The sequence below is a fragment of the Sus scrofa genome, chromosome 3 (genome assembly GCF_000003025.6).
Source record: "Sus scrofa isolate TJ Tabasco breed Duroc chromosome 3, Sscrofa11.1, whole genome shotgun sequence".
NCBI classification, from domain to species: domain Eukaryota; kingdom Metazoa; phylum Chordata; class Mammalia; order Artiodactyla; family Suidae; genus Sus; species Sus scrofa.
Window position 1 is genome coordinate 3,570,693 of NC_010445.4, and position 27,803 is coordinate 3,598,495.

Here is a 27,803-nt window from a genome sequence, read left to right on the forward strand (position 1 = left end):
CCCGCGAGCCTGGGGTGGGTTTCATTCCCCCGCGCCTCAGTGGCAGAAGGTCGTGAGGAGGAAGGGGTTTGTTCTTGGCGGTGGAGCTCAGCGCTCCGGGCGTGAAGCCCAGGATCTGGGGACGCCCCAGCGGGGCACCATTGGTCTGCGACATTCAGAGTCGTCCCTGGGCTGCCCGCGTCCCTTCCCGACCGTGGGGGTGTGAGCGGTGCCACCGTTCAGGGCTCAGTGACTGGCAGGATCCGTGGCCATGGGAGCGGTCCCCGAACTGTGATTCCTGGGGCGGGAGGGAGGAAGCGGCCAACGAGAAAGTGAGCTTCTGCCGGCCTGGCCGCTGGTGCAGAGCCAGGCGTTGAGGGGGGAGTGCGTGCCCTCTTCGGGGTTTGAGAGCAGCCCTCTGACTCTGTGAAGAATTGCCTACTGCTGGCGTGATGAAACCGCCGGGACTGTTGCTCAGCCGCCGACGGTGCGGGTGCAGGTCCTGCGCTTGGGGCTTCTGGTGGCTGCTGCAAGTGTACCTCGGCCCCGCCGCCCCCTTTGCACCAGGGAGCCTGGGTCCGGCCGCCCTTTGCACACCCGTGTCTAGAGCTGGGCGCCGTCTGCCTGCCAGGCTCTGTCCTGAGACACAGATTGACCCCGGGCCGCCAGGATAGGGACGTGGAAGAGGGAAAACGGGATGCAGGCTGTGGCCAGAAGGATGAGGGCCCGGGGGCCGGGGGTGGGGGGAGCCGGGCCTGGGTCTGGGGCAGGGCGGCGAACGTGCCAGGGGGCGGGGGAGTTGGGGGGGAGCGCTGGCCGAAGGCCCTTGGGGGCTTCTTCCCTTGCCAGCTGTCCCCGTGTCCCGGAGCCCTGTGCTGGGGCAGCCCCTGGGGAGCGTGGGGAAGAGGCGGGAGGCTGGACGGCAGGACGGAGCACGCCCGCCTCCCCTGTCCATGTGTCGCCCCGTCCTGTAAGACTGTCCCTCATATTCACTTATTTGGATTTTTGAGCTTATGTCCGTGTGGCGAATTTTTTTCTAGAGCAGACTGTTTTGTTTTTGTTCTTCTTTTTAATTTCTTCTTTTTTTTTTTTGCTGGGGGGCGGGGCTGCACCTCCGGCATGTGGCACTTCCCAGGCCAGGGATAGAACCCACGCCACAGCAGTGACCCGAGCCACGTAACCACTAGGCCACCAGGGAACTCCTGTTTTGCTTTTAAAATGCCAATGCGATTTGTGAAGGGAGAGGGGACAGAGAGGGCGGAGCTTGGGCGGTGGCCCCACAGGGACCAGCAGGGCAGTTTCTTGGTGACACAGTGAGAGGTGGGGCAGGGCGGGCACGTGGGGGCAACGGGCCCTGGGTCCCCTCCGGGCCTCCTTCCCCTGAGCTGGGCGTCCGCGAGCCCCTTCTTGCCACTGTCTGCCTGGGCGATAGTCCGCTTAACTTCGGTGATGTTTCAGGCTGACCCGTGGCTTCTCATCGGGCCGTCCGCGCGCTGTCATCTGCCCTCCTCCAGCCCCTTCCCATCTGGCACCGTGTCTCCGTGGGATGGATGTGTGTGTCCTCCTCTCCCGCTTCTGCCCCACTAATCTAGAAGGTCCGTGTGGGCTTGGCCCACACGTGGAAGTGTTTCTGCTGCAGTTGGGAAGGATTTATCTGGGCCTCTTCCCTGCTGCACCATCACCCCCGCCCATCTCACTCCCAAGTGAGATGGGTGGGGAGCCATCCTTTGAATGATCCTTGCCAGGCAGGCCCCTCCTGCCCACCGGGCACAGGCCACCCCCAGAAGGGCCCCGCTCCCCACCCCCCATTTCTCCAGGCCAGCTTTCCCCACACCCATCAGCTTTATGTGCGGTGCCTGCAGGTGCTTCCGCAGGTGCGTGGGACTCCGGCTCTCTGCTCAGCCCGTGTCGGGGGTGGGGGCGGGGGCAGGGGGGATGCATTCTCCAGGTTTCTCACCTTCTGATGCACCTCTCACCTGTAAGGGGTTGAACCAGAGTTCTGATATCTGGGGGTTTGAGGTCCACGTTCAGGTTCACTTTTCTGAGCGGTTTTACCCATTTCTTTATTGTAACTCCTTGTCACGGTCACCTCTTCCGTCTTCACTTTTTACAGTTTTCAGAATTGTAATTCCATTTTGTTCACTCTCATTTAAGCAGGCAAGGAAGTATGGTGTGTTTTTAGCATGATATTGTAAAAATAAAAGGGGGGGGGCATTTAAAAGTCAGTAACTCTTTAAAGGAGCCGATGGCCGCCTCTTCCGAGAACCCTGTCGCAGACTAACTTTCCCCAGAGGATTCCCGGGTGCGAGTACGGCAGTTAAGGGAACGTTGGACGTCGTGTGTTCTTTTTTTTTTTTTTTTTTTTTAATGATGTTTGTATTTGTCATCATAGCTGGTTTCCAGTGTTCTGTCAGTTTTCTCCTGCACAGCACGGTGGCCCAAGTCTTGAATTCTCAAGCGTATTTACTTTGTCAGCCTTCGTTCTCTGATTTTCCTGAAAGTCAAAGTTGAGTGTCCGTTTCCTTTTGGAGGAGTCGTTCTTTAAAAGAAAGCGAAGAAAGCACACTTGAGCCTTTGTGTCATGTGTCCATGCAGCCTTTGTGATTTTATGCTTTTTGGTGTGACACGCGTTGCCTGCGTTTATAGAACATCTGGAAACCACAGAAGTGAGGAAAAAGAACCGCCCGCACAGCTGCCCTGCACCCAGGTGACCCCTGAGCCAGTCCGTGTGTTCTCCTCCTGCCCGTTTCCTTTTTTAAAAAGGAAAAAGAAAAAACAAGCAAACAAACAGAAAACCCAGGAGGCACTTGGCTGGGGACCTGCCTCCAGCGAGCCTGGGGCTCTAAAGCAGCTTTTTTATGTTAATGCGCCTGTGACCCAGGAGGTTATTGCCCTGAGTTTAGAGCTCACCTCTTCAGCGGGAGGGAGGGTCACGGCAGGGGGGGCAGGCTGGCAGAGGCCCCTGGACGTTGCCCCCCCGCCCCGTGGCCTGGCCGAGTGGGGCCGCCTGGCCTCTCCACCCGGCCCCGTCACCGCCCCCCGCCCCCCGCCGAGTGCCCACACACAGGCTCAGCTCATGCTCGTGAGAAGCAAGGTGCACACGTGCTTTCTCGTTTCTTCTGCAGCGTTTTCAGAGCAGAGAATGTGGAGGCTGAAAGGCCAGGATGCACCTAGGTGGGGACTGGGCGGGACTAGGTGGGGACTGGGCGGGACTAGGTGGGGACTGGGCGGGTCTAGGTAGGGACCAGGTAGAACTAGGTAGGGACCAGGTAGAACTAGGTAGGGACTAGGCGGGACCAGGTGGGACTAGGTAGGGGCCAGGTAGAACTAGGTAGGGACCAGGTAGAACTAGGTAGGGACTAGGGGGGACTAGGTAAGGACTAGGTGGGACTAGGTAGGGACCAGGTAGAATTAGGTAGGGACTGGAGTTCCCGTGGTGGCGCAGTGGTTAACGAATCCGACTAGGAACCATGAGGTGGCGGGTTCGGTCCCTGCCCTTGCTCAGTGGGTTAACGATCCGGCGTTGCCGTGAGCTGTGGTGTAGGTTGCAGACGCGGCTCGGATCCCGCGTTGCTGTGGCTCTGGCGTAGGCCGGTGGCTACAGCTCCGATTCAACCCCTAGCCTGGGAACCTCCATATGCCGCGGGAGCGGCCCAAGAAATAGCAACAACAACAACAACAAAAAAAGACAAAAGACAAAATAAATAAATAATCTATTAAAAAAAAAAAAAAGAATTAGGTAGGGACCAGGTAGAACTAGGTAGGGACCAGGTAGAACTAGGTAGGGGCCAGGTGGGACTAGGTAGGGGCCAGGTAGAACTAGATAGGGACCAGGTGGGACTAGGTAGGGGCCAGGTAGAACTAGGTAGGGACTAGGGGGTACTAGTAGGGACTAGGCAAGACTAGGTAGGGACCAGGTAGGGCCTCTGCCAGGGTGTGGTTTGGCAGCTTTGAGGGGGTGTTTGTTTCCTTTGCTGTAACCACCGTTAGGTCCTGGTGGACCCCGAGGTCGGTGTTGGTCCTGCCTTCGTCTGCCTGGATACCACGCACTCACACCCCCTTCTTCCAGACTTAGCTCTCTCTCAAGGAACCCACAAAGACCCCTCAGTGTTCTGAGCATTTTTTGCTGGGTGTGCAAATAATTTTTTTTTTCTTTTTTTTTTTTTTGGTCTTTTCTAGGGCTGCAACCACGGCATATGGAGGTTCCCAGGCTAGGGGTCGAATCGGAGCTGTAGCCGCCGGCCTATGCCACAGCCACAGCAACGTGGGATCCGAGCTGCGTCTGCAACCACAGCTCACGGCAACGCCAGATCCTTAACCCACTGAGTGAAGCCAAGGACTGAACCTGCAACCTCATGGTTCCTAGTTAACCACTGCGCCACCAGGGGAATTCCATGGGTCTGCAAATAATCTTATTTGCAGAAACTGCGCAAGTAACACAACAGCTCATGAAAAAATAAATAATAATCTGGTTTATATTTTGTCTGACTCATTGCATTTTCTCTGTAAAGATGAAAGTTAAAACCTAGAAAACTGACGGAACACTGTAAACCACCTGTAATGGAAAAAATAAAAGTCATTTTAAAAAAAATTAAAGCCTAAAGGAGTTCCTGATGTGGCTCAGTGGAAGCAGACCCGACCAGTATCCATGAGGATGCGACCTCGCTCAGCGGGTTCAGGACCCGGCGTTGCCGTGAGCTGTGGTGCAGGTCGCAGACGCGGCTCGGATCCCTAGTTGCTGTGGCTCTGGCGTAGGCCGGTGGTTACAGCTCTGATTCGACCCCTAGCCTGGGAACCTCCATATGCCACACTTAACGGCCCTTCAAAGAAAGAAAGAAGGAAGGAAGGAAGAGAAAGCAAATGAAAGCCTGAAGGTCCCTGTGGAGAAGCCTCGCTGCTTAGCCAGGCCCATCCCCAGGGCAGTTGAGAGGGACAGCGTCCAGCCTCAGGCAGAGTTTTTCCCTTGCCCGTGTAGGGGCCAGCGCTGCTCAAACACTAAAGGAGAGAAAGGCCACTGGGGATTCAGGCTGGGCCGGCTGTGTCAGGAGGGTGGGCACGCACCCCTGAGAGTGTCTGGCTCAGTTTTTATTTCAGAGCAAACCGGTCTGATGAATAGGCCATCAGGGATAAATTGATGGCTTTGAGGATGCCATTTACATAACAATTAACCCGGTTCCGTTTATCCCGGCGCTGCTGAAACCAGGCTTCTCTCCGTGCAATTATTCATCTGTTTTACTGAAACCAGGCTTCTCTCCGTGCAATTACTCATCTGTTTTACGACCCAGTTTCCCCAAGCGGATCCTTCCTTCCCTGCTGTGCCCAGACACCCGCGGAGGCCGGGGGAGCCCCAGTCCTCTCCCCACGTCCCGGGGCTGTGGGCTGCTCCTCCGCGTCCCCTTCTTCGGAGTCGTGCGTGCCAGCACGTTGTCCCTCACGCTGTGTCAGGTCCTCTCCCGATTCCGAGTGAAAGGGGAGGAGAGACGGGCCTGCCCAGGGCTCTGGGGACAGGCTGGGACAGGGGGCGGGCGGGTCCGGTGGGCCCAGGGCCTGAGGAATGCGCTCTCTCAGAGCCTGAGCCCGGAGCCAGAGGAGGCCCTTTCACGTGCTGCCCCTGTGTTTTGTTTTGGGTGTTGTCCAGGGCGGCCCGGGGGTCTCTAAACAAGTCCCGTGGCTTTGTAAACAGCATCTGGCTGCCAGCGGTTACGCCTCCCCTGGGCACCCTGGCCTCCCTCCCGACGCCCAGGGCCAGCTTCGGTTTTATCCGTGGCCAGCGGTAAATCCGAGCAGATCCCAGAAAGCGAGCCCTCCCTCGGGGAAGGTTGACGGGGTTCCAGGCTGGCTGGACCTTCCATCACCCGAAGGGCCGATCTTGGTTTCGTGTGCAATTTTACGGGACGGGACACGAACGGAGGTGAAGAGAGGAGGGTAAGTTGGCGTGGTGAGGACACAGCGGTTTGCCCCCCGGTGGAGACGTCAGCCTGTGCATGTGATCTGGGAAGGACTCTTCTCCCCGGTACCCGGGGGAAGAAGCCACAGCAGCGGGCGCTCCCCCAGCCCACTCCCCACCCTGTGCTGGGGGTCCCTCGATGCAGCTGGCTGCCCCCTCTCGGGAGTTTGGGGGTGAGAGTGGCAGTGAAATGGTGACAGGGGGACTCCAGTGAGCGCCTCCTTCGTGCCATTAGATGCCATCCGCCTGGCTCCCCCTCCCCTCCCCTCCCCCCTTTCTCCCCCCATTCTCTTCACCCCCCTCCTCCACTTCTCCTCCCCTCCCCCTCCCCAGTCTCCCCCCACCTCCTTTCGGGGTGTTTCCTGGCTCCGGCCTCGTGGGGTCCATGTCATCTTTATGCTCTTTGGCAGCCTCCACACTCCACACTGCCTGTGCTGTGTCACCCGCTTCCTTGCCCAGGTCCCAGGGCCTGTCTTCTTGGACAAACCATCATTTGCTTTTTTTTTTTGTCTTTGTTGTTGTTGTTGCTATTTCTTGGGCCGCTCCCGCGGCACATGGAGGTTCCCAGGCTAGGGGTCCAATCGGAGCTGTAGCCACCGGCCTACACCACAGCCACAGCAACGCGGGATCCGAGCCGCGTCTGCAACCTACACCACAGCTCATGGCAACGCCGGATCGTTAACCCACTGAGCAAGGGCAGGGACCGAACCCTCAACCTCATGGTTCCTAGTCGGATTCGTTAACCACTGCTCCACAACAGGAACTCCCATCATTTGCTTTTGTTCTTGGGGCCAGTGCAGGGCCAGGCACTTGGACCAAGAGCTCGGTGACTGTTGGTGGCAGAAGGGCCGACGGGCGTGGCCAGGCCCTGGGGACCGGGGAGCCATCCGTCCCGCCCTGGGCCCCGGCCTCCAGGCAGAGCTCACCTGAGGACCAGGCTTCTCCCCACAGGCTCGGACTGCGTCCGGCAGCGCCTGCAGTAGTTGCTGCTTTCATGGTGGCACATGTGGTCTGCGGACACCAGAGGGTGAAGTTTCAGAATTTAATTTTGGTAAAATCGTGAACTAATTTTGCCACCATAAAGTTGGAATTGCCAGCTGTGCTGTTGGCCTGAACCCCTGAGAGTGTGACCCTGCCCTGTGGTGTCCCCTTGCCTGTGGGTGGGGACAGCAGGGGTGGGGGAGGGCCCCGGCTGCCCGGGGTGCGCAGCAGGCCTGAGAAATGACTTTTTAAGGTAAATTGTGCGGTGGCAGGTTGACTCAGCAGCCATTTTTTATGGTTTTCACTGTCAGTTTTTTAAACAAAATCCAGCCCCGTTGTTTCCTCATCTGAGGCGTCAGAAGGTCAGCGCGTACACAGACGCTCCCTATGCTGTGCGGGTGACTCGCTGGCTTTGGAGCAGGGGGCCTGTCTCCTCTCAGCCTCGTGTCCTCGACGGGAGAGCAGTGCAGAGGCCGGCTGCCGCCTCAGAGAAGGTTCTGGTGGAGGTGAGTTTCCCTCCAGGACCCCCACGCCGGCTTCAGGGACAGCGCGCCCGTGGGCCCAGAGAAGAAGCCCCCCACTGCCGCAGGACAGGGGCCCTGCTGTGGAGGGGGCGGCCGGGGCAGGCCAGCCGCTCTGCAGCCAGAGGGCCTGATCCAGACGGTCTGTGAGGCCGGGCCAGGCCCCCCGCCCCCCGAGAGTTAGCGCGCTTCCACCCCTTCCACGCTCAAGTTCCTCCTGCCCTGTGGCCGTCGCTGGTCGTGGCCACTTTCCCCCTTCTCGCCCTGTTCTGTGCCGCTCCTCCTCCTGGCCAGAGGCGTGCAGCAGGGGACGGGACCCCTGGGCGCTTGCTGGCCCCTGCCCCAGGCCTAGGGTGTGTGGACCTCAGGAGTTTCGGAGGTCGGAAGGGCCCTTGGGGACACAGCAGGGGCCCCAGGACCTGAGCGGTGACAGGCTACAGGGGGCCGCGCTGGGCTGGATCCCACAGCTCCTGACCCCGTAGTCAGCATTGCGCTTTCTGCTAAAACAGCCTGTGCTTCGTGATGGTATGTACGCCTCAGCCCGGGTTTAGTCCGTTCAGGCCGAGAAAGATGTGCTGGCATCTGTCCAGCAGGTTGCACCAGGACCAGGAGGGCGGTGGGTTCCTGCTCTCTGCGTGCGCGGCTCCCCTAAAGCAGAGGCCAAGGCCGAGGGCTCGTGGCTGTCGGTCAGGGAGGCGAGGGTGGCCTGACAGATGCTCCAGTGGCTCAGACCCAGAGGAGCCAGGCCGCCAGCGGGACGCTTTGGAGGCTCCAGGGAGAGGCAGGGCCGCCAGCAGCCGCGGGGGGCGGGGGGCGCTGTGCGCAGGAAGCCCCGGGGGAGCGAGGAGACCAGAGTCACTGCGGTGCGTCTTGGCCTTGACCTCGTTCCCTGACGGCACAGCAGGCACCACCTCGCTGTTGTCGCCGTGACCCGGTGAGGTGGTGGGGTGTTCCCCACTTGACCAAGGAGGGACCTGGAGTACCTTCCCCAGGCCACACAGCTCTGGGTCACCAGGCCAGGCGAGGCTCACGGGCAGGGTCACCAGGAAGTAAACGCTCGGATGTGCTGTCAGGAAGTGCAGGGGTCAGGGGTCAGGGGTCAGGGCTGGAGACGTGAGCCGGGCCTTGGTGAAGTCGGGTTTGATTTCAGTGGACTCCGGCTGGGAAGGGCCGGGGGCGCAGGCGGTGGGATGTGCTCTTGGAGGGGGGCTGGGGGGCAGGACTAGAGCTGTGGGCGGGGGCTCAGGAGCGCTGCTCCAGCCGGGCCGGAGCTGAGCTCGGTTCTTCACGGCCTCTCAGGTGGATGGTCTGTGCTTCTTTGGTACGTGCCCGGAAGCAGGAGACAGGCCCGGAGAGTGGGGGTGAGGTCCCAGCCAGCGGTTGGCGGGTCGGACTCCACGCCTTGTGCTCGGTCCTGCGGGCCTCGGGCCAGGTCCAGATTGGTGCCGGTGTGTGGTGCCTGATTCTCAGACGCAGTTCCATTCGGTGGAAACACCGCCGGTGCCGTGAGTCGTGTCTTCCTTGCGTGTAGTACTGATGGAGCTGGTTTTGAACAGTTCAGGGCAAGGATGGGTCTGCCCTCTGGCGAGCGAGGCTGGCCTTCTCCAGGGCCTCCCAGCACCTGTCACCCTGCGTGTCCAGACCAGCAGCTGCCGGTGGTGGGTGTGACAGGTCAACCTCGGTGTGATCACTTACCATCAAGGAGGACGCATGTCTAAGAGGCGGTCAGACCCATTTGTTCTGCCGACATGCGTCCTTGGGAAGGGATGCCAATAGCTGACAGTCGAACCGCCCCCTCCATGAATTCTGGGTTTATCCTTGTCTTGAGAAGGGCCCTGTCTGTGCTTGATTTAAACATGCCAGCTACCTGGCTTCTCATCTTACAGCTGGGTTTTCATCCCCCCCCCTTTTGCTCACACGCCCCTCTCTTGGATGGGTGATATTTAGTTCTGTTTGTGCTTCTGAGCTCATTCGCATCCGTTTATGATTAAACACTGCTCAAACCGCTGGGGTGAGATTTATTGACACAGAGCAGGGCTGATGAGGATGGGTGCTCAGGGCCGGGGGTGGGTCCCTTCTCTCTCTGCTATTTATTTTCACTGGACAGGAGATGACTTTTTTTTTTTGTTTGTCTTTCTAGGGCCACACCCACAGCATATGGAGGTTCCCAGGCTAGGGGTCGAATTGAAGCTGTAGCCCCCGGCCTGAGCCACGGCCACAGCATCGCCGGATCCAAGCCACATCTGCGACCTACACCCGCCACAGCTCACGGCAACGCCGGATCCTTAACCCACTGAGCGGGGCCAGGGATCAAACCCGTGTCTCATGGGTACTAGTCGGGTTCGGTAACCACTGAGCCACAACGGGAACGCCAACATTTACTTTTAAATTGTGCTTACAGCTCTGTGGCTTCTGCAGAACTCCAAACAAGATTTCCTTGTGAAATTATGGTGAGAACATGGGTAGCGGTCAGTACTCCTAAGGAGCCCCTTTGGCTAATAAACTTCACATCCAGATCCATAGGCAGGTACTGTGGCCCAGGTCATTTATCCACGTCCATTTATGGCTTAAAAAAATCTCTCCTCTTGCTCTTCGTTTGCTAGTTCCTAACATCTTTAAATAGTCAACAGAGAAAGTTCGTAGCTGTTCATGGCCCTTGACTATATACGCTTGAGGTAGTGGGAGAGGTTTCTTGGGCGGAAGGGCTCAGGGCGCCTGCCCTCGGTCAGCTCCGGGGGACGGGACAGCCCGGGGACAGCCCGGCGCCGCGCAGCCCCACGGCTCTCATTCTAGGAGCGCTCCGGGGCCGGCTCCCTGCGCCAAAGCCGCGCTCCTCCCGTGTCTCCCCCGGCGCCGAGATGATCTCTGAGTCCGTTTCCGGGTGACCCCGGGCCTCGGCACAGCGACCAGAGGTGGCGGCGGTGGCATCCTCTCTGTAGGTTCAGGGCATTCTTCGCCCTGCCGCCCTCCCCGGTACCGCCCGCGTCTTCTCGCGTTCCTGCTCCCCGGTTTGTCTTGTCTTTGCGGCACGTGTCACAGATTCTGGTGTCAGGATTTTCTGAGGAGGTGCCGCGTGCCTGCAGTGCAGAAGTCCAGGGTCTGCCGTGCGTGGACTTTCTCGGCCTGTGGCCCCAGCCTCTGTCCCCCAGACCCTGCGGTGTCACCCTGGGTGGGCGGCTGGGGCATGTCCGGGGGCGGCGGCGCTGAGCCAGGGCGCAGCAGGGGCACACGTGGAACCACTCGAGGAAGGCACGTGCAAGTGTAACGCCCTCTGCGTCCTCCTGAAGCTGGGGCAGAACTGAAGCTGCAGTGGTGACGAGCCGCCTTGCTGGGGTCGGGCCGGGGGGCCCTCTGGTCTGCCACGTCTGCTGGCTTCGTCCCGTGCGGAGCACTGAGAGGGAGAGCCGCTGGACTTGTGCTGTGGTGTCTGGACACTTCATTTCAGGGAGGGGTCGTCGCCAACAGCCCCCACCTGCTGGCAGAGGGTGTCTCGAGTGAGGCTGTCGGGGTTGGGCCTGCGTGGGGTGTGGGCCCAGCTCTCAGCTCTGCTGGGATGCGGGCCTCCTCTGGCCAGTGGCCGGGCTGGGGAGCCTCACCCGCGAGGGGCCGTCTGTGTGTCCACAGTCAGTTTGGATGCGTGAAGAGGGTGGTTTGTCACACGGTGGCCTCGTGAAACGTGACCCTTCGAGCTCTTTGTTTCTTGCCGTCACTGACCGCTAGGAGCCCGGCCAGGTGGCGTGTGGGGCGTGTCAGCACGTCGGGAGCCCTGGGCCCGCTCACTGCTCACTGCGGGTCCACCAGCGCCAGTGCGCACACCCGAAGTGGCTTCCCTGAAGATCCAGAACTGAGCGTAAGCGGCCCTAACGGTGGCTGGGCTCGGGTGGCACTGCCAGACCTCACTGTCGACCCCACCATCAGGAATCTGTAATTGAGGAGCCGGAAGGAAGGACCGCAGGGCAGGGGTCTCTCCCCCGAGCCCGTGGGAGCCGTGGTCCGTGTGCGAGAGGATGTCCCGCATCCCGGTGGGCGGGCGGCAGGGGCTGTGCACACGGGCAGGACGCCCGGATGGACCCGCGTCCTCGGACACGATGCCCCGCTCCAGGGGCAGAGGGCCGGCCCGGTCCTTCCTCCTCCCGGCCCTGTGGGCTCCCATCAGGCGAGGGCGCCCCCCGCAGCCCGCGAGCGGGAGGGTCAGCCTTCCCGTTTCAGGGGTTCAGAGCAGGCTTACAAGGTGAGGGACAGCTACGTCTGCAGGCTTAGTTTTGTGAATTCTTTTAAGCCGATTGCTCGACTCGCCTTTCTCTTTTTAAATGAAAGTTAAAACCCGTAGGTGGTTTGTGTCTGGTTTTCTGAGTGAAGCACCTCTCCAGGGGAGGGCACTGTAGCACGGGGGCCAGAGGCCCTGCGCCCCTGCCCCCTGCCATCCCCTGGGTCTGGGCAGCCCCTTCCTCACCTGGGAAATCATTTCCTCATCTGTCAAAAGCAAGCGCTTGGGAGTTCCTGTCATGGCGCAGCGGAAACTTATCTGACTAGGAACCATGAGGTTGCGGGTTCGCTCCCTGGCCTCACTCAGTGGGTTAAGGATCCAGTTGCTGTGAGCTGTGGTGTAGATCAAAGACACAGCTTGGAGCCCGCGTTGCTATGGCTGTGGAGTAGGCCAGCAGCTCCACTGAGACCCCTAGCCTGGGAACCTCCATGTGCCGCAGGTGCAGTCCTGTAAGGACAAAAGACAAAAAAAAAAAAAAAAAAAAAAAGCAAGTGCTTGAACCACATCTCTCGGCACTGTTAACTCGGAAATCTTGCCGATGTCTTTTTAGCTACAGCACGTTGGTCCGTGTTCCTGTGTTGAGTAATGGAAACGCCTACAGGATGTGCAGCCCTCAGCATTGAATTGATAACGCGTCTGGGTTCTCGTCTCGGGTGGTTCGGGGTGTCAGGTTGGCTTTCTCCCGTCACAGACATAGTGGGGTATTAAGCATCTTTACCGTTCCCTTCTCTTCGTGACGCATGTCCGCTTTATGTGGGTGAACCCGCCGTGAGCTTCTCACTCCCTCTCCACGATGTTGTGGTTCTGAGGTTCAGGGAACAGATGTCCTGTGTGCGTGGTGTGGTCAAGGGTGGGTCGCAGCCCATGGGCGCCCCTTCCTCGGTGGTCCTCACGGTGGGCTCGGGCTCCCCGGGTGCTCGTGTTACTTGGAGGTGATAGCAGGTGCGCAGGAAGTTGTCAGGATGCCGGGAGAGGTCCCCTGCACGCCTCGGCCACTTTCCCCACTAGTTACCGCTTAGGTGACTCTAGGACAGTATCGAAGCCGGGACGCTGACACGGGTGCGATGTGTGTATGTGGTTTTGTGTCACGTGACCACACGTGACCACCACCTCCGCCAAGACACACCACTACTCCCCTACTCCCTCGCGTGCCCCTTAAATCACCCCAACCCCTCAGCCCCTGGCACCCAGGGCTCCGTTCTCCATCTCTCTGATTTCTGTTTTGAGCTGTTAAATGGAGTCGTACCTGCCTTAAGAGTTTGGCTTTTCTGGAGTTCCTGTCGTGGCTCAGTGGTTAACAAATCTGACTAGGAACCATGAGGTTGCGGGTTCAATCCCTGGCCTTGCTCGGTGGGTTAAGGATCCGACATTGCCGGGAGCTGTGGCATAAGTTGCAGATGCAGCTTGGATCCCGCGTGGCTGTGGCCCTGGCGTAGGCCGGTGGCTATAGCTCCAATTAGACCTCTAGCCTGGGAACCTCCATATGCCGTGGGAGTGGCCCTAGAAAAAGGCAAAAAGACCAAAAAAAAAAAAAAAAGAGTTTGGCCTTTCCAAACGCAGCCCCACGCGCTCCACCCAGGCCGCGGGGCCGGCGCTCATCCCGTTTCGCTGCTGAGGTGTCCGTGTCCACTGGGTGGGGTCCCGCCGGGTTTACTCCCCGACTGAGCGACGTGGTGGCTGCTGGCGGCGGAGCTGCTGTGACCAGCAGGCAGGCAGGGTCGGCGGGGCCCTCCTCCTGTGGGAATGTGCCCGGGAGTGCAGTCGCCGAGTTGTGTGGTCAGCGCACGTGTAGGTTAAGAAACTGCGCTGCGTCCCCGCAGCATCGGTGGTGGCGCGGCTCTGTGGCAGCCGCTCTTCCAGGTGCCCGTCCCTTTGCGTTTCCCGACTGGCCGGCGGTGCTGCACGTCTGTTCGTGTGCTCCCTTGCCATCGGGTGTCCTCTGCGTGGAAGTGTCCCTTTGAGCCTTTTGTCCGCTTTCTAACTGAACTGTTTATGTCTCGCGGTTGGGCTTTGAGAGTCCTTTCCGCGCTCCGGATGGCCCTCTGTCTGCTGCCTGGTGTGACGTCCCTCTCCCAGCTGGAAGCTTGGTGTCGTCCTCTGATGGGCTCTTGGTACAGCAGTGTTTTAAGTGTTGACAACGTCCAGTTTGTTGTTGTTGTTTTAAATGGAGCACGGGGAGTTCCCGTTGTGGCTCATCGGTTAACAAACCCGACTAGTATCCATGAGGATGCGGGTTTGATCCCTGGCCTTGCTCAGTGGGTTGGGCATCTGGCATTGCCGTGAGCTGTGGTGTAGGTTGCAGATGGGGCTCGGATCGGGCATTGCTGGGGCTGTGGTGTAGGCTGGCACCTACAGCTCTGATTCAATCCCCACCCTGGGAACTTCCATATGCCTCAGGTACGGCCCTTAAAAGACAAAAAAAAAAAATTAAATTAAATTAAAAAAATAGGGTATGGTTTTTGGTGTTATGTCTTCATCAAGCCCTAGCTACCCCATTTTTAAAAAAGTTTTTGAGTTGTTTTCTTCCCAGGGATAACCCATTATTTCTCTCTGGCTACTCTTTTTTTTTTTTTTTTGTCTTTTTGCCATTTCTTGGGCCACTCCTGCGGCATATGGAGGTTCCCAGGCTAGGGGTCGAATCGGAGCTGTAGCCACTGGCCTACACCAGAGCCACAGCAACGCGGGATCCGAGCCGCGTCTGCAACCTACACCACAGCTCACGGCAACGCCGGATCCTTAACCCACTGAGCAAGGGCAGGGACCGAACCCGCAACCTCATGGTTCCTGGTTGGATTCGTTAACCACTGCGCCACGACGGGAACTCCCTCTCTGGCTACTCTTAAGACATTGTCTTGGTCTTCCGTTTTCGAAAGGTCGGCGTGCTTTTCTTTGAGTTTGTCCTGCTTGGGGTTCACCATCCTCTTGAATCCGCAGGTCTCCTCTGGTGCCACATGTGGGGGCTCTTCCGCCGTTTCCTCGCCCTGCCCGCCTTCTCTTCTCCTCTTGGGACTCCACTGCTGGGCCTCCTGTCCTCGTCTCACCGGCCCCCGAGGTCCAGGCCTTTGTTTGAGCCTCTTTCTCTGTGTGGTTCAGGTTGGGTGCATCTTACTGTTCTGGCTTCAATTCACTGATTACTTCTCCGCTCTGTTCATCCTGTTTGAGCCTGTTCGTTCCGTGCTTTTTTCAGTCACTGCATTTTTTAGTTCTGACCTTCCCTTTGGTTCCTCCTTATACCTTCCTTTTCTTGACTGAGGTTGTGCACTGAAGTTTTTATGACAGCAGCTTCAAAATCCTGGAAGGATGGCTCTTCCCCCAGTGCCAGCCTGTGCTGCTGTCTGCTGATGCTTTTCCCATTTCGTCTGGAGTGTTTCCTCCTAATTGGGGTGTAACCTTTGAGGACTTGGGCTCTTATTTACATCCAGTGCTCTCTCAGCACTCCTCTCACACTGCTCTGGGTGGGGTGGGTGGTCCCACGTGGCTACCAGTGAAGTCGAGATGGAGCCAGGCACACACATACTGCTCGCACCCCAGACCAGCCTGCTGTCTGCTCTCTGCTCTGCCCTGTGTGTCCCTCAGTGGGGATGACCCCCAGACTCTCAGTGGGGACCGCGTGTGCCCCCGTGGGGATGTTGCGATTTGCAGGGCCTTGTCTCCACGTGGGCCCAGCAGACCCGGTGAGCCAGCAGCCTCACTCTCTGGTGTCGTCGTGTCCCTGCCACCTGTTTCAATGTCCCTCCTCCCCCAACAGCCAGATGCTTCCCAAGAATCAGCCAGACCTGCGGGAAACTGACTCGTGAACTGCATCTTCCCATTCAGGCACCTTTTTTGTCCTTTGGTGAACTAAGTTTTACCGTTTTTCTCCATGAAGGTATCACACATCTCCGAGGCCCTCTTTTTATTCTCTTGTTATGATTGTGGCTTTCAGGGTTTTGCACTTCGTTAATGACTGTCTGCAGTGGAAATCTGGGTGCCGTTACTGTCGCCGTAAAGCAGGTTTCTGCCCGAATCCGGCTGTGCTTTATTGTGAAGCAGCTCAGAGTCACACGGGACCCCGGGCTTTGTGGAGGCTGCGCATCGTGTGTGGCCGGCGGAGTGGATGGAAAAATCCCACCAGAATTTCCCAGGCAGCCCCTGCGGCTTCGTGGCCTCTGACCAGGGTGTGCCCGCCCCCGGCAGCCTTGGTGAGCCTGTGGCTCTCCCAGAGGCAGCCAGGCCTGTTTCCTGTAGGCGGGCGGGTGTGGGCGCTTCTCCATCTAAACCACATAAAGAATTTTCTTCACCTGGGGAAGGAGACTGATTCCAGCCCCGATCTGTGAGTCCTCACAGCTGGCAGCTCAGAGGCACTTGTCCCGTCTCCCCGTCCCTTCTCTCCCGGCTGCGAGGGCTGCGACTGCGGGCAGGAGGCCTGGCCCCCAGCCCCGGGGAGGGAGCGCCAGGCGTGGCGACACCTCGGAAGGAGAGGGAGGACGAGGACCTGGTGGAGCCTCTCTGGGCACAGCCACTGATGCCCAGTGGGCCTCGGTCAGACAGCCCTGGGCCAGGAGGCCAAGGGGGGACAGGGTGGGAACGGGGTGGCATCCCAGGGGCTGGGGGCCCGTCAGGCTGGGCTCAGAAATGTACATTTCCCCCCTAGGAGCTTTGGACAGTTTCTAAGCGGAGCCAGGACCCAGCGGGTTCTAGGCTCTCGCGGGGCCTGTCCTGCCGCCCGGGAGGGGGGCTGGTTGGGGAGGGGGGCCTGCAGGAAACCCTCAGGGCTGTCTGGTCACCCAGGGAGTGGAGTCCACAGGTGCTGGAGGCGACGGCAGAACTCCTGTTTGGCATGATTGTTTTCCACGTGGTCATTTTGGCTCTTCTCCTCGAAGGTGTGTTTGTCATGCCGCCCATGGGAGCAGGAGCATCGCGCACACAGTTGTAAGTGAACACGCACAGGCGCCTGCAGCCAGCGGGGCGGGTCCCTGCGCTGCTGGGCACTGCGGGCAGGAAGCTGAGCCGTGAGGGCCCCTGCCCGGCGTCGGACGCGTGTGTGGGCCTTTGCCTGGAATTCTCCACTTTCCCGTTTCACCAAAACCAGAGGGCTCGACGTGGCTCATCCTTCCCGGCCTCGGCCCTTAGCAGGAAGCGAACGCGCGGCGCCCAGAGGCCGCGGCGGAGCCCTGGAGGCCGGCTCTCCTGGCCGGCGCCGCGGCCGCGGCCCACCCGGCGTCGGCCCTCGGCGTCCGAGGTCTCTCCTCTTCCTCTGACCGGTGGGCGCGGTCCCGTTTAAAAGGCCCGCGGCTCCCCTCGGACTGCGCCGAGGCGTCGGGGTAGATGCTGCCCTGGATTTTCGGCTCCGGAGCCGAGACGTTGGGGAGCAGGTGAGACGCAAGGACGGTGGCGCGAGTTCGCTGCGCGGTTCGGTTTCAGGCTCGGGCTTCCGAAGTGAAAATGCAGGCCTGACTCCTGCGGGAGCCGGGAGCCGGGACCCCGCTCGGCCCCTCCCGGGGCGGTGAGCTCAGCAGGGACCTCGTCCGTGAGGTGACAGGCGCTCGGTCCCGGGCTTGGGGCTTGGTGGTGTCCTGGCTGACTGAGCGGGCGGGGTCGGAGGTATGTGCCTCAGTGGACATTTGATGTCCCTGCCCAGAGAACCCTCAGCGGACAGGGCGGTGGCCTGTCCCCGTCCGTCCAGTGCCCTGCTGTCCAGCTGGGGACAGTCCAGCGCCGTCACTCTAGAAACTCTCGGGGGCCATGCGGATGCTCAGCTCAGGCCCTGACGCTCGGTGTGGTACCGCCTCAGCTAAGGAAGGGCCTGCGAGTGGGGTTTTTCCTGAAATCCTGGCCAGACGACTCTGGTGCCTCTGCTGGTGACTGTGCTGAGAGCGGGGCCGCCGTGCTGGCCACGGGCCGCCTGGGTGTCGCGTGGGGCCTCCTGATGCATCACGGGAGGTTTTCCGGGCCTGAGAGCAGAGACCTGATCTGCAGGAATGTTGTGGAAACTGGCTGGCTTGCTCTGGGGGCTCCTGGCGGCCTTGGCCCCAGGCCCCTCACCCCGACTCCGCACGGGCCCCCCAGCCTCTCCTCTGTTCCTTTGGTTTGGGTCCCGAAGCCCAACCACAGCCCTCTGTCGGGGTCTCTGCATGAAGAACCTCCTGGTGTGGGTGGCAGGCAGGGCACCCCAGACTGTACCCCGGATGAGCGGTGGCCCTGGGTTCAGATGCCAGCGCCTCATTTATCAGCTTCGTGCTCTCTGAGCCCGGTCCCTCCTCTGGCATCTTCTTGGGACAGAGCTGCTGTGGGGCATCGCTGCTCCCACCAAGTGACGGGAGGAGCAGGAGAGAGCTCGTTGGTCAGCCCTGCCCGGCGTCACCGGCTCCGTCTGTCTTCCCAGAGCGGCCTTGTTTTGACGGACCGCCGTCAGCACCGTCTTTGAATCTCTCGCTGGTTGGACACATGCTCCAAACGATCGCGACAGCTCGCCCTGCGCAGGCTGTCGTGCTGGCCCGTCCGGGGCCCGTGACTCCCTCCCAGGCCTCGGGGACAGTCCCCGCGGGTGCGGCGTGAGCGGTGAGGCGTTGGGCTCTCGAGCTGAGGTTGTTCCAGGGATTACATTCATTTCTAAGAAGCTGGGGTGACCCGGCCTCTCTCTTTCTGGCTCTGGGAGGCCCTTTGCCACGCTGGGTTCTGGGGCTGCTGAGGGGCGCTGGTGCTGTGCCAGCAGCCCTGGGCCCCGCCCTCCTCCCTGTGTCCTTGGGACTTGGCAGCGGCCTGTGGCTTGTTTTTGCTTCAGCAGAGAGTGCCAGCTTATTTTCATTTCCCAAGTCAAACAGTTTTGTTTTGTTGGAAACGTGCAGCGGGCCGAGGTCTGGCGCCTGCCGTGTGTTGAATGCAGGCCGGGCACGTCTGTGCCACCACTCCTAGAGGTGCGCACGCCTCAGGGTCACCCCCTCGCCCGGTGAGGATGGCGGGAGGGGGCAGGGCAGTGGTGCCCCCTTGGGCGCCGTCTGCCTCTCCAGGGGCTGCCAGCCACCATGTCCCCTTCTGCCAGTAGTCCCCAGGGCAGGGGACACTGGGGACATGGACACCCAGGGGAAAGTAGGGGGAGGGGAGGAAACTGGGCTTGGGGTGGCACCCGCACCCCCAGAACCCCATTCACCAGCATTCCGGGGCGCATTCAGCTCCCCCACTAAAGCCGGGGTTCCTCTGGGTGTGGGAGCTGCTCCAGAAAAACGTCCTTGGCCTTCCCGCTAGGAGGCCCTTGGGACTCCCGCCCTGTGTCCCTGGCTGTGGCCTGTGGTGGGGACAGAAGGCAGCAGCGGGTGGATGTCCGCGGGGGCGGGCAAGGGGGACTTCTCAGTGCTAAGCCCCGGCTAAGAGCGGGTCAGGGCGTGTTTTGCTATCGGGAGCCTGGCCTGCAGGTGGCTCCGCTCCAGCCCCAGGGCTGGACCTGCCCTGATGCCGGCTGGGTTGACTCCTCCCTCCTGTCGCCTGTGACACCGTCCTGGGCACTTTCACGGGCTTTGGTTCTTCAGGGAAATGGGCTTCTCTGCCGGGGACCTGTCCCCGTCCCTGCTGGCCTCCGACCGTGCAGGGCCGTCTCTGCCAGGTCTCGGTTGGTGCCTGTGGGCTTTTCTAAATTAGAAAGGTGAGCTGAGCTCAGGCTCGAAGCAGCCACTGTTCCTGTTGTGTTTTCACAAATGGAACTTTCTTCTTTTCCTTTTTTTTTTTTTTTTTTTTTTAATTATTATTTTTTAACAGCGGGGGCTGTCTGTTCTTTGGACGTGGCTTGAGTCTGTGTTCAGGGTCCCTGTGGAGCTGAGCGGCTGTCTTTGAGGCTGGGAGGAAGGGAAGGTCCTGGTTGGGACGGTGGCACCGGAGGCCCCGTGGGTCTGAGGACAGCCCTGTTCCCGCCCTCACACTCGCACTTGGAAGGACAGGCCCCGGCTCCAGCCCTCCCATCGCGGCGACGGCGGCAGAGATGGCCCCTCTGGCAGCACCTGCCAGGCTCTGCCTTCGGCTTCTGAAAGCATTCCTTGCCCAGGTTTAAGGAACTTGGCCTTGCGGAGTTTCCAGGACCCAGAAAATAAACTCACCGAGCAGAGTTCTGCTTTGCCCGCTTGTTCTCCTCCCGCCAGGGCAGCAGTGTGGCGGCTGCCCTGCCCTAGAGCCTCTTCTTTCCGCCCCTCGCATTTATAGGAGCTGCACGGAATCCTTTCTGTAACATCCTCAAAATACACATACTTTTTGGCTGTGTTTTCCCCCCCAGGGCTGAACCCCCTATGGAGGTTTCCAGGCGAAGGGTCTAATCGGAGCTGCAGCCACCAGCCTACGCCAGAGCCACAGCCACACCAGAACCGAGCCACGTCTGCAACCCACACCACAGCTCACGGCAGCGCTGGATCCTTAACCCACTGATCGAGGCCAGGGATCGAACCCGCACCCTCATGGTTCCTAGTGGGGTTCATTACCACAGAGCCACGACAGGAGCTCCTTAAACGTAACTGAAGAGTCCAGAGAAATGGACTGTTTTGGTTCGTTCATACGCTAACCTGCCCGTGGGGGGTCACCTGGCACGTGTGCTAAGGGCCGAAGCTACTCTGTAAGTGTTGTTGAGTTATGTTGTGTTACATTATTTCACTCTTACTGAATATGCTGTATTACACTGTTTCACACTGATGAAGGTTCTGGCAGTAGACTGTCAGTTGTGCAGATTGTTCCGAAGTGGACCCCCCAGCAGCTGACAGGGAGCTCTCCCCCCGCCCAGAATTCAGGTCATCTCGGTGGGGTGGGGGTGGGGGGATCTGTGACCCGAGGACGTGCCCCCTGGATGGGCCGTCTCCGTGTGACTGCGCTAGTTTCCCACTTCGTGCCCGTTGGCGTCCGGGGGCTCCTGTGCTGGCCGGGGTCTTCGTCTCCGTGCCCAGCGCCCTGTCCTCCGGGAGGGAGGGAGGGAGGGAGGAGCTGGGTGCCCAGCGAACCTGATCTTGGCATCTGACTTTGGTGCATGTTCAAACAGGCAGGTATTCACCCTGCACGTCCGCTGCACCCCTCCCGTCCTCAGTGACACGTGACCTCCTGGCAGCCTGGCCCGCGGGACAGCAGAGGGGCAGCGGGGCCCTGTGCGTGCAGTGTCTCCACGCGGGGCAGCGGGGCTGGCACAGACGCAGCTCTTTCACGCGAGCCTCTCGGGAAAAGCCGTGGGCGTGGATGCGCGTGGATAAACCTGCCGCTCCCGCCCTCCACGTGTGACAGAACGACGCCAGACCCGCGGATTGTGCTAGACACGGAGACGGCCCGGCGTCCACACCCCTGAAGGTTCTCCTGGGGTCGGGTCGTCTGGTCATTCCTCTGGGGCTCGGATGCTGCGTTTTCGCCTCCCCTCTGTGTCGCTGTGCCCGCGGGGAAGGCGTTGATCTGTCTCGCTCGGTGGTGGATCCCTGCTCCTGGGCACCTGCACGCGTGTGAACGGGATGGGCAGCTGCCGAGGTGACGCTGCCCTCCAGGACCCCCCCTCCAGGAACCCGTGGGCTGGGAGGCCCCGCAGGGCTGAGCAGGGCGTTCAGGGCGGGCTCTGTACTGGGGTGGCCTTTGGGGACAGAATCTTGAAGGACGGGAGTCTGCTGGCATGAGACCAGCTCCTGTGCTTGGTGGCAGCCTGGCGCCCGGAGGACTGGGTGCAAGAAGGCCTGTAGGTGAAGCTGGCTGGACCTGTGAACGTGCTGCTAAGTTCAGCAGCGAGGGAGACCCCTGGGCCCTTGTGTCACCTGTCACTCATGGCTCTGCCGTCCTCACGTCCGTCCGACGCGGCGCTGCTGTGTCTGAGGCTCGTCCTCCGAGAGCCTGGCCTTGTGGTCAACGGTGCGGCCTCCAGCGCGGGACGCCCCTCAGTGGCGCCCGTTCAGCTGGCACTGAACGTGAGGAAGTCCGGACACTCGAGGTGGTAATTCTGACCTTTGTTGCTCTTCCATTTACCCAACTGGATGATCTTCGGTATTTTTCAGACAAAGCTGGAAGGTGTTTGCTTTTCCAGATATATCTGACGTTCTGCCCTAGATTTTCCAGACTAAAGCCTGAGAGCTCAGCCTACAAGGTCAATTTTTTTTTTTTAGCAGTTGAACTGGAAGTTTGAATGTGTACGTTCCCAGGCTAGGGGTCTAATCAGAGCTGTAGCCACTGGCCTCCGCCACGGCCACAGCTTTGTCAGGTCTGAGCCACATCTGTGACCTACACCACAGCTCACGGCAACACTGGATCTTTTAACTCACTGATCGAGGCCCGGGATCAAACTTGAGTCCTCATAGATACTAGTCAGGCTTTTAACCTGCTGAGCCACTATGGGAACTCCTGCACAGTCATTTTTGTTTGTTTGTTTGTTTGTTTGTTGTTTTAAGGCTGATGCTTCCCCACCCAGAGGGCCTGGGGGGCCCTCCCAGGGGCCTGCAGCTCTGCTCTGTCCAGGACCAGGCCGTGGGCAGCTTTGACTGGTGGCGTAGGCGAGGGCCTGCGGGGGTGTCCTCTGCCTAGTGTGGGTACCAGCACACGTTAGCTGTCCCGACAAGGCCTTTGGAAGTTTGTGGGTGTGTTGGGGCCTTGCGGGGGGTGCCCCGCCTGCCTTCCGGGAGCCCCGGCTCTCTGCTTCCTTCTGTCCTTCCAGGTTTGAGCTTCTGTCCGGATTATCCGCTCTGGCAGTGCTGGTCCAGGTGTGGACTCCGCAGGCTCCAGCCTCCTCTGCTCATCTCTGGTTTTGTTTTTAAGTCATTCTAGAGGAATGTGTGACCTTTTTTTTTTTTAATAGAAATGGCTATTTTAGGTCAAAAAATCCTTAAGAAGGTCAGAATCCTTTGACTTGGGGATTTGATATATAAAAGCTTTTTCCAAACCATTTCCTGAACTGTCTTATTTTCCTCTGGCGTTCGTACAAAGCTCAGAGTGGCGCTGCTGGTCTAATTGCAGACTTTATGTAAATGAGAATTGTTTGTGGGCCCAGGCCCGTCCTGGGGAAGGTCTCAGATGGCCTGTGCCTGCAATAGCCAGGGGAGGATGGGAAGGGCAGGGCCGCCGAGGGCCTGCGGGTGGCCGTGGAGTACCCTGAGCTGTGCCCCCGCATCAGCCTTCCCTTCAGCGTCTGGAGCCCGGAGGCCTGGCTTAGCTTATGCCTGGGCCCTGAGGGGCTTTCTCCCTCCCCCTGGAACCAGGCCACGGTGGCAGAACTGGCCAGGTTTCTGAAAGACGCAGCACATCTTGCAAAATTTGAAAATACTAGTCATCAAATGCGTAGCAGCTTTTTTGCCCCCCCTATTGAGTCTTTCATTTCTTAAGGGATACAGTTCTAGAGTTAAAGGACATTTTGAAAGAAGTGAGTTGTCCAGCAATAGCACCCTCACCCCAGGGCTGTTTTCACTCCTCTCACCCCACGTCCCAACCCCCATCCGTCTGTCCTTGTCCCAGGAAAACCCCCGGAGCCATGTCTCCAGACCGTTTGGTCTGTGCCGTTGTCATTTGTCAGTGTCTCTTCAGCATTTTTAATGTTCCTCCACGGGCCAGTCTCAGTGTGTGCCTGTTGCGTGTAATTGCTTTGCCTGGATGACTTCACTGGATACTCAGGAGAGCCTGTGGCGTACACACCATAAATACCCCCGTTTTCCTGACGGGAACAGAACCGATGCATTAAGAGATTCTCCCAGAGACACACAGTCCTGGAAGGTGTCTTTGTAAATACCCACGTGATATTCCTCCGTGAACGTGCACCGCGGTCCCTGCAGCCTTTCCACGCAGGGAGCTCTTCAGCTGTTTGGAATCCGGGTGTAGGTTCCGGTTTTGAAGGAAGGTCAGAAGGGCACGCGTGCGGTGCATCTCTCCAGTATGTAACCGTCCTGACGTGGGCCGAGATGACGGCTTCAGGCTCTTGTTTTGTTGCTCTGTCACCTGGTGTCTGTCGTATGGCCCATCGTGGCTGCTCCAGCTCCTGCCATCACACCCACATTCTGGCCAATAAGCAGGGAAGAAGCCAAGAAGGCGCTCTCTTCCTCTTAAGGGCCTGGACCATTTGGGTCCCATTGAGCTGCACCGTCTCCTGGTTGCCCTAGAGCCAGAGAAGTGTGGTCCTCAGGTGGGCAGCCGTGTGCCCAGCAAAAGCTAGTTCACCACTGAGGCAGGAGAGGCTGCGAGGCTGCCGTAGTCCGCCCTTTTGGCCCCACCTGTTTGTGACCTTTCTTCTGACATGAAAACCACCCTTCCCCGTCGTCCGCAGAGGTGGCCCAGGTCCCACCCACCGACAGCACCCCAGACGTCCAGGACCTCCGTAACGACTGCGCCTCTCCGTCGGGCTGCAGATGGTGGCGGATCGGGAACCGCTCTGCCGAGCAGAAGCAGAGGAAGAGAGGCGGGACCCACCCTCCCTGGTCACAGCGGGTCTCAAAAGCACCCCAAAGGGGCAGGTTCCAGGGGCCCCCAGCAGCCCCTGGGTCCTGGAAGTTCTTCTGTCCTCCAGCCCCCGGCCCCTGCAGTTTGCTGGAGGCAGCGTGCTTCCTGGAGGGGTGGCTTTTCCCAGCAGCGAGTCTCGGGGCAGGCACGACGCGCGGCAGGGACCTCCGGGGACAGGCTGCGCTCTTGAAGCTCCTGGCCGTTCTCTGCCTTGGGCTGGGGCCTCTCTGCCTGGCTCACCCGGGTCATGGCTCTGTCGAGGCCACTGAGGCTGCAGGCTCGGTGGACTCTGTCCCCCGCCCCAGGCTGGTCCCTGTTGTCCAGCCGCAGTGCCCAGCGGCGGGGCCTGGCCTCACGGAGTCTACTCCTGGGCACTGCAGGGTCCCGTTGGCCTCGGCCCTGGGAAGGTGTTCAGGTTTCCAGCCTGCAGCCTCCTGTGTTCACGGTGTGTGACAGCACCGGTGACTCCTGGCCAGCACGGTCTGTGACGTTCAGGAAGCAGGGGAGTGTCGCACGGAGCACCCAGAGCCGGGTCTCGGGGTCCCAGCCTCCCTCCCCACCGCTGCCTGAGAAGGGGTGTCCTCTGCAGCGTGGCCCTCCCCCAGATGTCACAGTGCCAGGCCTGCGCCTCCGAAGCGTTCCTGTGTTTGCTCCGTCTTTTCCGGGAGGTGTGCTCAGGCCTGTGAGCAGCCGTCCTCCTGAGGTTTTCTTGTGTCACGTTTGCTATACCAGGGGCCTCGCTTTTCCCTAGAGGAGCCTTTGGGGGCCTCGATTGGCGAGGGCGGTGCCCTCTCTATCTGGGGACGCAGGGACACGTGTGCTCCGTGTCCTTTTCTGCTCCCGGGCTGGGTCCTCCAGCCCCTCCCCCACGCTGTTGGGCCCCTGTCTCCCTGTGGGGGGCGCCCCCACGCCTTGCGTCTTTCTTTCTGGCCGCCTGTCCATTGGTAAGCGTGCCAGGTGCTGTGGGTGCCCACAGACGCCAGCGCGGGCTGTCCCCAGGGTGGGTTGGAGACAGGGCTGTCCTGGTCACTGTGTGGGTGCCTGAGGGGCAGGCTTCTGTGGTCCCCTCTGCAGGGATGCAGGGGACAGGGCAGGATTTGGGGCTGCGACAGCTCTGGAGACAGATAGTCCATTGCATTCATTTAAAAAAAAATCTTTTCTGGAGGCCTTTGCGTGTATTTTTTTGTCTGATAATGTCCCATGCCTAAGATGGAATTGCTGGCATTTATGGTGCTGCCACTGAGGATTAAATGATGAGGAGGGGATGTTTATTCTTGGTTGCTGGGGCAGGTGGTGGGCTTTCTCCCTGAGGGCAGGACGGAGGTACAGGTGGGTGACAGCCTGAGTCCCTGAGGCTCATTAGTGGCCGAGCCTGTGGGGCCAGACCAGCTGACTGGGCATCTCTGACCTGATGCTGAACAGGGCAGCCGCTCCAGGAGCCGAGGCACGACCGGTTGGGAGCCCCAGCTCCTGGATGCCCCAGGGAGACCCGGAGAGCCAGCCCGGGCGTGGGTGCCGCAGGGCGGAGCAGGCGGCCCATTGCGTTGTGCACATCTGTGGTTGGTGGTGGATCTGCCGAGCCGTGCGCCCGTCACCCCAGTCAATTTCAGGATGTTGGTATCCCCTCTGAAAGAATCCCCACGCCCCCCTTCCCCAGCCCGGCGACCACCCACCTGCCGGCCGGCTCTGGAAGCGAGGGCAGAGTTTTGCAGGGACCCCGACAGTGAGGGCAGGTGCTCGGGTTTGGACTGAATCCGGAGCACCTTCAGGAGAGGAACTTTAATTGCAAAACACGCTCATTAAAACTCCCGCTAGAGCCTAAAGCAGAACGAACTGTTTTGGGGAGAAAAGTAATTGGCAAACGCCCGGGGAGGCGTCTGTTTAAAATTAAGTAGCTTGCCGGTGTTTTCTCCTCCTCCGGGGGTCGGAGAGCGGCTGCCTCAGGATAATCTTGGGAAGCGTGAGTCAGGAGATGCTTTTCTAATAGCTGCACGGGCAGTAAATACCGGGGACATGTCACAGTCACGCCTTCGCTGGGAAACCCTCGTTCCAGGAGGAAACGGTCCTGCTCGTGTCAGTCGGTGGCGGCGGTCGATTTTGCTGTTGAGGATGTGCCCAGACCCCTGGCGCCAGACGTGTTCTGTTTTACTGAAGCCCCAGTCTGCGTGCGCGTCCCATCCAGTGTCCCGGCTTTGAACTGGAACGTGCCTGGGGGTGAACCCCCTGCCCAGCGCATCCAGGGCCGCCGAGGGGCGAGGGCAGGTGGCCCCGAGCGCTGGGCTCGCTTCGCCTCGGATCCCCGCCGTCTCTCCCTGTGGGTGATTCTCCGAAGCCAGGCTGTGGGGAGGGGGGCGCCTGGACGGCCTCCCGCGCCTCCCTGCCCCGCCAAGGCCAAGGCCCGCAGGCGCTCGCCTCTGCCTGGAGCTGTCGTCTCGGGGTCACCCCGAACCCCAGTGTCGAAGATCCTTACCTGGCCGGTGGCCTCCGTCAGAGGCCAGAAGCCACATCCTCTTTCTGGTTGGCCTCAACGGTTGTAGTTGCGACACGAGCTCGAGGTTGTAGTAGGATCTCAGGGTACCACAGGGACGTCCACGGCACAGGAAGTCAGAGCTCCGCGTGCCTTGGGCGGAGAATAAACTGCAGCTTGTTTTGCTGCTCACTTGCAGCCCTTGACGGCGGCCACAAATGATAAAGGGCCATAGAAGCTGTATTTGAAGGTTCGACACCATTTGGCCTTCCTCCCTAGCCGCGGTGGAACAGGTGTGTGTGTGTGCGCGCGCACACGCGCATGTGTGTACACAGACACCCCTTCATGCAGCCCTGTTGTCCACAGGTGGAGGTCCCCTGTGTGGAGCCCGACCCCAGGCTCAGGGACCCCGGGGGGCCCCCCGGGGCTTGGCGGGGGAGGCGTGTGGATCCTGACTTATAAAAGCTAACTGGCCTCCAGCTTTGCTGAGAGCATCGGCCTCAGAAAGCAGCGGAAGCAAATGGGTGATGTAACGCCCTCGCCAAAATACGGACGGAGGAAATTTCCACTGGGCTGTGGGGAAACTGAAGAAAGCAGAAAGGCCACCAGCTGTTTCACCGCAGCTTCGGAGGAGAGCGGGGCAGGCTGACTCTGGGCAGAGCAGCGCGGCCCCAACAGCAGAGCTGTGGGCGTGGGGGCGCCCTCACACAGCCCTCCCCACCCTCAGCCCTGACGTTTGTACGTGCCGGCTGCACTTCGCAGAATCAAAAAGGCATCAGACAGGAAAACAGCCTCGGCTGACGCGGTGTCAAGATCCCTTTGTCCTGATTTTAGATTTGGAAATAAAAACCTAGCATCTGTGGGTCCGAGTGTCCTGCAGCCTCAGCGCTGGCTGCGGGGCGCCGCCTTCTCGGCCACAGCCGGCCCCCCTCCGCTCCGGGACCTCTGGAAGAATCCGTACTGCCAGTCGCGCCAGTTTGAGCTGCTGATGTTTTCTGTGGGATGCGGGCAGTGGCTTTCAGTGCAGCTGCTTGTGCTGCTGAGCTGTTTCACGAGCGGCGGGTCTTCCCTGGCGGAAGGCTTGCGACATGCTGTTGGCAAGCAGGGCACGTGGTTCAGCACCTGCCATGTCCCCGAGCCTGTTCTGACCTGTTCCTAAATCTTGTTTCTTAAAAGCTGTTTTGCTGCGACAAAAGGGACTTCAAGGGAAGGGCCATTTGCTGTGTCCTGGGCTGGTCGGAGGTG

At 59.9% G+C, this 27,803-nt stretch overlaps 1 protein-coding gene across 1 annotated transcript in view; it reads left to right on the forward strand.

The window, feature by feature from the left end:
* FOXK1 (forkhead box K1) overlaps positions 1–27,803 on the forward strand; it is a 65,012-nt gene that overhangs the window by 14,554 nt on the left and 22,655 nt on the right. The gene's annotated exons all lie outside the window — the stretch shown is intronic.